The sequence below is a fragment of the Giraffa tippelskirchi genome, chromosome X, assembly GCF_054371585.1.
Source record: "Giraffa tippelskirchi isolate mGirTip1 chromosome X, T2T-mGirTip1v1.2.pri, whole genome shotgun sequence".
NCBI classification, from domain to species: Eukaryota; Metazoa; Chordata; class Mammalia; order Artiodactyla; family Giraffidae; genus Giraffa; species Giraffa tippelskirchi.
The window spans coordinates 99,467,573-99,477,574 of NC_137289.1; the positions used below are offsets into that span (position 1 = coordinate 99,467,573).

Here is a 10,002-nt window from a genome sequence, read left to right on the forward strand (position 1 = left end):
AAATCAGAAATGAAAAAGAAGCTACAATGGACACCATAGAAATACAAAGGACCATAAGAGACTACTACAAGGAACTATATGCCAATAAAGTGGACAACCTGGAAGAAATGGACACATTCATAGAAAGCTACAATCTCCCGAGATTGAATTAGGAGTAAATAGGTGAAAAAGAACAGACTAATCACAAGTACTGAGATTAAAACTGTGATTTAAAGTCTCCCAACAGAGAAATCTTGAGATTGTTGAGACCCTGGAGGCGGCTTGGCCAACCAAGTCCCAGGCTTAGCAACATTCTGAGTTTTTTACAAGACAAAACAAACAGCATTAACATAAAACCAGTCTTGCAATTTGATCACAGATTGATGAAGGTATCAGTTTGCACCCTTCCTGGGATTGTAAGTGGGATCCCAGAACTGCAATCTTTGAAGTCTCACCCATGGAGAGGATGTGCTGCCTGGCACCCTTTCCCAATTGGTTCCCCAGATGTGCTGTGACACATGACTTTAAATCTGGATATTGGTCAAAACCCAGTTTGGTGGGTTTGCTCTTTCTATTTCTCTTTTCTTTTAATGTTAGTATATTGAAAGTAAACTAGATAATTCTCTAATAAATATCTGTGTTATTTATTTGTGGAGAAAAAAAAAAACTCCCAACAAACAAAAGTCCAAGAATAGGTACCATCACAGGAGAATTCTATTGTTCAGAGATCAATTTTACTTCTGAAATTATGCCAAAAAACTGAAGAAGAAAAAAACAGTCCCACACGCCTTTTATGAAGCCACCACCACCTTGATACATAAACAGGCAAAAATACAACAAAAAAAACAAAAACAAATTACAGGCTAATATCACTGATGAACATGGATGCAAAAAAATCTCAGTAAAATAATAGCTAACCAAACACCACGATATATTGATAGGATCATACACTGTGATAAAGTGAGATTTATCCCAGGAAAGCAAGGGCTCTTCAATATACACAAATCAATCAATGGGCACACTACATTAAGACACTGAAGAATAAAAACCATGTGATCATCTCAATAGATGCGGAAAAAGCTTTTGACAAAACTCAACACCCATTTATGATTAAAACTGTCCAGAAAGTGGGCATGGAGGGAACATACCTCAACCTACTAATGGACATATATGACAAATTCACAGCAAACATTCTCAATGGTGAAAAAATGAAGGCATTTCCTCTAAAAAGAGGAACAAGACAAGGTAACCACGTTTGCCACCTTTATTCAACATAATTTTGAAAGTCCTAGCCATGGAAGAGGGAAGAAATAGAAATAAAAGGAACCCCAATGGGAAAAGTAGATGCAAAACTGTCATAAATTTTTAGGATAGTTGCTTTACAATTTTGTGCTAGTTCTTCCTGCACCCAGTTCTTCCTCTGCTAAGTCCCCAAGTCTGTTCTCTACGTCTGTGTCTCTATTGTTGCCTTGCAAATAGGTTTATCAGTATCATTGTTTTAGATCCCATATATATGCGTTAATATACGGTATTTGTTATTCTCTTTCTTACTTACTTCACTCTGTATAATAGGCTCTAGGTACATCCACCTAATTAGAACTGACTCAAAAGTGTTCCTTTCTATGGCTGAGTAGTATTCCGTTGCACATATGTACCCAAGCTTCTTCATCCATTCATCTGTGGGTGGACATCTAGGTTGCTTCCATATCTTAGGATTTTATACATGATGCTGCAATGAACGGTGGAGTACATGTGTCTTTTTGACTTGAGATTTTATTAGAGTATATGCCCAGTCATGGGATTGCTGTTTCACGTGGTAGTTTTATTCCTAGTTTCTTTAGGAATCTCCATACCATTCTCCATAGTGGATGTACCAATTTACATTCCCACCAACAGTGCAAGAGGATTCCCTTTTCTGCACATTCTCTTCGGCATTTATGGTTTGTAGATTTGTTGATGGTGGCCATTCTGACGAGATGATACCTCCTTGTACTTTTGAATTGCATTTCACTAATAAACAGCAATGTTGCACATCTTTTCACGTAGTCTTTGACCATCTGTATGTCTTCTATGGAAAATGTCTGTTTTAGGTCTTCTGCCCATTTCTTCGTTGCGTTGTTTATATTTCTGATATTCAGCTGCATGAAATGCTTGTATATTTTTGAGATTAATTCTTTTTCAGTTGCTTCATTTGCAACTGTTTTCTGGCATTCTGAAGGTTGTCTTTTCACCTTGTTTATAGTTTCCTTTGCTGTGTGAAAGAGTCAGACTCGACTAAGTGACTGAACTGAACTGAACTTGCTGTGTAAAATACTGTAAGTATAATTAGGTCCCATTCCTTTATTTTTCATTTAAAGAGGATATTGCGGCTGATTCATGTCAATGTATGGCAAAAACTATTACAATATTGTAAAGTAATTAGCCCCCAACTAAAATAAATAAATTTATAAAAAATAAAAAAATTAAAAAAAAGGTCAAAAAAAAAAAAATAAAGAGGATATTGCTAAATTTTTTGTTAGAGTGTTCTGCCTATGTTTTCCTCGAAGAGTTTTATAGTATCTGGCCTTACATTCGGTCTTTAATTCATTTTCAGTTGTGTTTTTTTTTCCCTTTGGTGTAGGAAGTGTTCTAATTTCATTCTTTTACGTGTTACTGAGCACTTCCAAGCAGCCAACCGGCGCACGCGCAGAAAAAAATCCGTCGCTTATTACCGCAAAAGGCTTTCAGGCCTTTTTTCAACCCGGACGGGCGCGGGAGAAACGGGCTAGCGGCTCCGCGGAGCAACACTGCCCCCTGCAGACCATAGAAACCAAAATGCCACCAAGCCCGGAAGTAAATCGATCCTTCCTGCTCGGTTTTCGGGCAGAGGACTGGACAACGTAGATGGGAAATTATGCGGGATGCCCCCGAGAACCAAAGAAAGGGAACCTCTCGAAGGGGCCCGGGCAAAGCACCCCTGGACGGCGCGAGTTCCGCTCGACCCGCCCACAGAACCACAGCGAGGCGGGCAGGAAGTCAGGGTGTCCAGGAAGATCCGGAGTTGCTGAGGGCTGGTTCTGGGCCTGCCCCGGGGAGCAGTGAGGTCAGTGCCAGCCTCCCAGCCTGCGTCCGCTGGGAGATTTCTCCCCGAAACTGTTTGGAACTCTCCACTGAGGGACCTGATCCGTGATGTCCGCGTCCTGTCCAACCTGGCCCCAACAAGATGGTTATTTTGAGTCACTACCCTGCCCTCTTCTCTGTCAGTCGACTCTGGATTCAAGTCCCTTCCTGACTCACCTTGCAGTGAGCTGAGCGACTTGTACTCCGTAACAGCTGATTACTTCCAGGTGCTTTGCTTTATAAATGTGTTATCATGTCATAATCTTGATAGAGTGGATGAGTCGTCTTCTATGTAGGTTCCCTCCCCGCCCCCTTTCATTTAGTATCTCATTTGTAATAAATGTTACTGTTGTTTTTCAGTCCGTCGGTCGTGTCCGACTCTTTGCGACCCCATGGACTGCATGCAGCACGTCAGGAGGCTTCCCTGGCCTTCACCATCTCCCGGAGGAGCTTGCTCAAACTCATGTCCATTGAGTCAGTGATGCCATCCAACCATCTTGTCCTCTGTCATCCCCTTCTCCTCCTGCCGTCCATCTTTCGCCGCATTGCAGGCTGTTTTACCCTCGACCCCAGTGAGCGTTTTATTTCTCTCTTCTACTGGGGAGGGGAATGTATCCTGCAAACCAGTGTGCAAACTACAATCTGACAGACTTGAGACCTGAACATAGGGACACTCTCTGAGGAACCCTGAGAACCTGGACAGCTGACTCTTCCTCTGTGTGCCACAGGTCCCAAAGGCATAAAATGAGGGCAGTAATAGCATCTGCTTCTTGGGTGGTGTCCAGCATCAATTACCCAGCAGGCTCTTAGCTTGGCGCTTGTCCCTGTCATGTTATTATTGTAGGTGGCTCAGATGGTAAGGAGTCAGCCTGCAGTGCAGGATAGCCAGATTCAATCGCTGGGTTGGGAAGATCCTCTGGAGAAGGAAATGGCAACCCACTCCATTATTCTTGCCTGGAGAATCCCATGGGCAGAGGAGCCTGGCAGGCTACAGTCCAAAGCGTCTTAAAGAATCGGACACGACCGAGCCACTTTCACTTCACGTAATGATTTTCGAGTCAAAACTGTCATAATAGAGTTCTCTTTAAACATACAGGAATTCCTCAACGATCGGAAGCAAGACAAGGTTGACCACTCCGTCCACTATTATTTACTATATCGGCTTATATTATTTTATTGTAATTTTAAGTATCAATGGATCCGGTGAAAGTTCTCACAAAGGGCTCAGCTGCAGTTTGAATGGGCCAACCGGCACACGCGGAGGAAAAAAAAAAAAAAATCAGCCTCTTCTTGTGGCAACAGGCTTCCTGTCAGTTTTTTAAAGCGCGAAGGGCGGAGGGACAAAAAAAAAAAAAAAAAAAAACCGGCGGGGCGACACTGTGGGGCAACACCGCCACCTGCAGGCCACAGAAACCAAACCGCCGCAAGGCCGGGAGAAAATTCATCGTTTCTGCTGGGTTTTCGCGCAAAGGACTGGACACCGTGGATGCGAAAGTTAAGGGGGATGCCCGTAAGGACCAGAGAAAGGAAGGGAATCTCTCGAAGGGGTCCGGCCAAACCACCCCTGGACAGCGAGCCGCCCCGCGGGCCGTCCGGGGAACCACAGCAACACGGGCAGGAAGTCAGGGAGTCTGGGAAGATCCGGGGCTTGGTGGGCGGGGCTGCACTCCGATTGGCTGGCTCTGGGCCTGTGCGCAGCAACCCAGTGAGGCCCGTGCCAGTCTCCTGGCCCTGGTCGGCTGGGAGGTTTCTCCGGGACCCAGTTTCGAACTGTCCACTGAAGTACCTGGCCGGTGACGTCCGGGTCCCGTCGCCCACTGCCGAAGCCCCCCACGAGCGGGACCGGTAGATGTCCCCTGTCCATTCTCCTCCCGCGCACCCCCGGCCTGTGAACGCGCTCCTCCCGTGGTTCACTCACTGTTCTCCTGTCAGCCCTCACGCTTCTGATCCGTCCTGAGTGCCCACGAGGCTCACCCGGTCATCCCGGAGACTCTCCGTCCTTGGCGATGCTCCCCTCCACCCCACCCGAGCATCCCTCTGCCCACGGTCCCTCCCCGGGCATCAGGAAAGACCGCGCCCCTCGTGGTGTCCTGATTCTAGCCTGCCTCCCTCTCAGCGCCCTCAGCATGACGTCCTGTCCTCCAGCCCCCTCGCTCTAGTGCCAGTGCGCTGATACCACAACCTCCTGGAGACCCCAGCTCACCGACCACGCGTCCTCTCCCACCGTGCGCCAGGCCCCTCCTCGATCGGCTGAGCCAGGGCTGTACGCTGTCCCCCGCAAACACACCTCTTGTGCTCCTTGCACCCTCCTGCCTACCCACTCCCTGCCTGTGTCTGAGCACCTGAGCACCGAGGAGAAAACTTGACAACTTTAGAGAAGTGTTTTATCTTAAATCCATGGCCGGAGTAGGCCGCTGTTCATTTTCACGGTCACCTACCCACACTCCTACACTACACACTAGTAACCTTCCCCCATGCTAATAACCACCAGCCCCACCCGCCAAGAATTCCTGGAAAATACAGAAGCAGTCCCGTGGGATTTCTCGTTTCCCAGTCCCAATCTGCATATTTCTGCCCTGGCACTCTGCTGCCCCTCTCCACGCGTGCTCCTAACTGCACCCGGCCCCTCACCTCTGCCCCCGGATCCCATGCCTTGCACCTTCTCAGGGACTTTGCACCTGCAGTTATCACTCCTCTCTCCTGAACCAGCACCTGCTCCCTCTGTATCGGAGCACTCCACAGCAAAGGGGGAAACCCACCGTCTTCCACCACCCTATTCTGCAGCTACTGGCACATTACCGGTTGCCCTTCAAAGCAAAACTGCTTCAGACTCTGCTGAGATATTCTCTCCTCAGCCCCCTTCCATGGAGCTTTTGTCCCAGTCACTCCACTGTAATTGGTCTCGTCAAGGCCATCACTAATATCCATACTTCCTGATCCCACAGACACTCTTCAGTGCTCATCTTAGCCAACATCTCAGGCCCCTTTGGCATATTTGACTCTTGTGTTCTTTCTCCCTCTGTTTTTTATATTTCAGGGGGGTGGGGCTTATGTGACAACAGCGTCTCCTAGATGTACTCAACAAGGTACACATTCTACACTATGCCCCCTTTAACTTGGATATTGTATGGGAAGTCTTGGGTCAAATGAAAGACAAGCCAAAGCAAAGAGCGTCCCAGTCACAGCGGGGGAACGGCCCAGAGAGGCAGTGGCAGGCAGAGGTGAGAGAGCTCAGACAAGGGAGGTGTGACAAGAAATGAACACCAGGGACAGGAGGATTCCACCCCATTCACACTTGGGACTCCAGGGGCACACTGTGCAATGACCCAACGGAGTCTTTGGGCAGAAGGGTGGCTGCAGTTTAGGAATTTCATTTTCTGGAGCTGATCTTGGTTCCTGCTTTGCTGCAGGTGAGATCCAAGGGAGGGCTCTGCATCGCCTGAGGGAGAAATGTGGAAAGGGACTGAATCCCGACGAAGCCTAAGCAGGCAATGGGCTAGGGGACCTTGCGGCTGAGGCTGAGGCTGAGGAGTGGACGCCCCTGCCCGGGGATGGGCTGGATGATCAGACTAAGATTCAGAGGGGTCTGCAGATGTCAGCAGGGTGGCTGAGGTTCACCAGCCACCAGCCAGGGAGGACCGGGTCCACAGCAAGAGGAGGGAGACAAAAATGCAAGTTTCACCACTCCCATCCAGGGGCGGTGCAGGTCAGCGTCACCAGCTGGAGCCAGGAGAGGAGAGCACACCCTGCGAGCAAACAGCCCACTACTTCCTATACCATGCGTCTTTGATTCCTTTCAAGCCATGCTTCTTGAAAGTATAGACACCAGGAGCATCCTTATCTGGTTACCTCTCGATTCCTCCTCCATGTGCCCATCCACAGGAACATCCCTTTGCTAACGTCTCCCAAGGGCTCCGTGGGCCAAACCATAGTACCCAGTGCTGTATTGGCCACGGACACATTCCATTTTCAAAAACACTTTGCCTTGGTCAGAGTCTGTGACAGCAGCCCACCCTGGCTTTCCCCCTACCTCTCAGTCCATTACTTCTAAGACTCCTTGTCTGTCCCATTTACTTTGATCCCCTCCTAAATCTTGGGCTTTGTTTTCCTCTGGTTTCCAACCTCTGCCCTGTGCTCTTCCACTCCATACATGATCCTTGGGTGACCACGTCACCCCCATCTGACTTGTTTACCCATCTGACTTGTTTTCATCAGTATCCCCCTGTATGCTGATGGCTTTTCCTATCACTAAATCTACCTAGGACATCTCAACTGGGCCCCAGATCCCTCACAGGCTGAGACGTATGGGCCATCGGCACTCAGATGTCCCATAAGCCCTGCAGGCCTGCTAGTAGCCCCAGGCCAACGTTCCCTGTCTCATGGATGGGCACTGCCATCCACCCAGTTCCTTAAACCACAATCCCGGGCATGCTGCTGGGTGTGATCTTCACTGTGCCGTGTCTCCCCTGGAGCTGCTCTGGAAAAGGCTGACCCGAGATCTTCCTGTTGCCGCAGGTGGGGATCCGTTCCTCTGAGAGGCCCTGTTCCTGCAGACACGCTCAGAAGGTGTCCTGAGCACGGGCCGTCACCCTCTTTTGGGTCTCCGAGAGAACCCGGGCACTGTAATGCACCTGAGAGGTTGAAAGCCCTGTCTTTAACAAGACGATGAGTCAGGACACAGCAGTGCGAGCCCATCGTTCAGGAATGTGCCAAAGAATATCCAGAAGAGATCCCTAAAGAACGGTTAGGGAGGTAGGTCTTCATGGGTGTGCACCAAACAAGGGATTGCTTAACTGTATTTTTCCCAATAGGCATCCTGTTCCTATTTGGTCTTCATCTGAGCACGGGAGTTAATTTGATAACACAGGAAACAGTTTAAAACTGCAACTGAGCACAGGCAGCAGATACGCTGACAGCTGATCCTTCTACATCAACATCAACAGCTACAATTCTTGGCCACCTTTAATCTTGGAAGCACTATTCTGACCTGTCGAATGAAGTTATCGCCGCAGTGTTTTAGAAATGTATTCAACTAACCAGGCACAAGGGATCCTGACAAGAACTGAAACGTACTGAGTTTCACTAACAACAGCAGGGTTTTAACTGTAAAACTTTGGATTCAGAAACACGCAGCAGGGCAAGCACAAGGTCAGTTTTCAAACAAGTGTTAATTTGGGCAAGTTGTCCCTTTCCTCAGCCTCAGATATCTGTCAAGCATCGCGGGTCATGATGAAAACCTGCTTTCGCTGTAGAGAGGAGTCACAAATTTTCGGTCTTCCATTTCCTCCTGTAAGAATGGGCTCTGTTTCCACAGCTGCAAGCTCGGCTTTCATAAGAGAACTTTTTCAGATAATGCTCACGCCAGGGCCACCTTCCAGACCTACTAATTCAGACTCTCTGGGGATGTCCTGCCAGCATCGGCTCTTCTAAAGCCTCCTCAGGGGAGATTTGATGCAGAGTTTAGGTTGAGAAGCATATCGCATGATGATTCACCCATCCTGGTTTTAAACAGAATCCTCAACTGAAGAGCCATGTTTGCTACTAAAGATGTTAAAAATTTTTTAAATTATGTGTCTTCCCTTCTGAGAGGTATTTTGACGTATTTATTCACAGCCATGTTTAGAACAATTTCAATGACTCGGTGGTGTGTTATGCCCCCAGGTCCCCTTCCTTACCAGACACTCAGGCAGATGGAGGGGAGGGAACGCACCTCAGTCCTGGCAGCAGGAGGATGGACGGAGCTCCGTTGTCTTGGTTACTGCTCTGCTGAGCATCCCTCCTGGGTTGCTGAGCTCAGGCAGGGGGCCTCACACCAGGCTACAGGTATTCCTGTGACCACAGGTTGGAGCCAAGGGCGGAGATCCGTTACCAGGGAAATGGAAGCTGGGTCCACATGATCTGAGAAGAATGGGAAAACAACTAATTAGAATTTCAGATGCAGGGTGGGTTCTGGGAGCCTGTCCAGAGCCATTGACTTGTGGTCACACAATGGGCGCCTGGGCGTAAACACAGAGACACACTGGTCGTGTGTGCTCACAGGGGATCTGTCCTGACGTGCACAGTGACTGCTTCTGGAGGGAGCATCTAGCACATGTGGAGGAGGCCGGACCCAGAACGTGGAAGGAGCAGGGGCACTCCTCGTTGTTACAAATGCAATGGCATACCTTTTCCCACATATCTCACTTGGACATCTGCATTGCCTTCCTAAACTGCTTTACTGAGATATAATTACATACCACAAATCACACCCATTCGATGCATCCAGTTCAGTGACGTTTAGTAACTTCACACAGTGGTGCAACCACCACCACAGTGCAGTCGTGCAACACTGCCAGCGCCACAGAAAGGTTCCACGTAACCCATCAGCAGTCAATCCCCAATAGGACCTGCAGGCCCAGGCACCCTCTCATCTAATTTCTGTCTCTGTAGATGTGCCCTTTCTGGGCATTTCATATCAACGGACTCCTGCAGGAAGAGGCCTTTTGTGTCTGGGTTCTTTCTCTTAGCATAATGCTTTGGAGGCTCACCCATGTGGCAGCAGAAAGCTGAAGGTCACCACTTTTCATCCATCTGTGCTATTCCACTGTATGGCTACAGAATACTTTGTTTACCACTCTCCAGCTGACAGACTTTTAGGCTGCTCCACTATTTGGAGATTACAAACAGTGCTGCTGTGAAAGACTTGTAAGGACAAGTATTTGTGTGGATGTAGGTTTCATTTCTCATTTCTCCGTGATTTCATTTCTTCTTTTGCACGGTGCACAGGCTAGACCCTTCAGCCAGTGTGGAATAGAGGTGGTTGAAGCAAACCTCCTATCCTTGATCTGGATCTCAAGAGGCAAGCAGTCACTCAGACACTACTAGACGTGATGTGACGAGAGCTGGATGTTTCTCGGGGGTGTTCTTCAGCACGACGACGACGAT

General features: G+C 48.4%; 1 long non-coding RNA gene across 1 annotated transcript; it reads left to right on the forward strand.

Annotated features, from left to right (window-relative positions):
* The first annotated feature begins 3,005 nt into the window (after nucleotides 1–3,005).
* LOC145536243 (uncharacterized) lies at nucleotides 3,006–4,377 on the forward strand. The gene is made up of 2 exons (XR_014075713.1): nucleotides 3,006–3,305; nucleotides 3,439–4,377. It is a non-coding gene; the product is annotated as an uncharacterized LOC145536243 (long non-coding RNA).
* The last annotated feature ends 5,625 nt before the right edge of the window (nucleotides 4,378–10,002 follow it).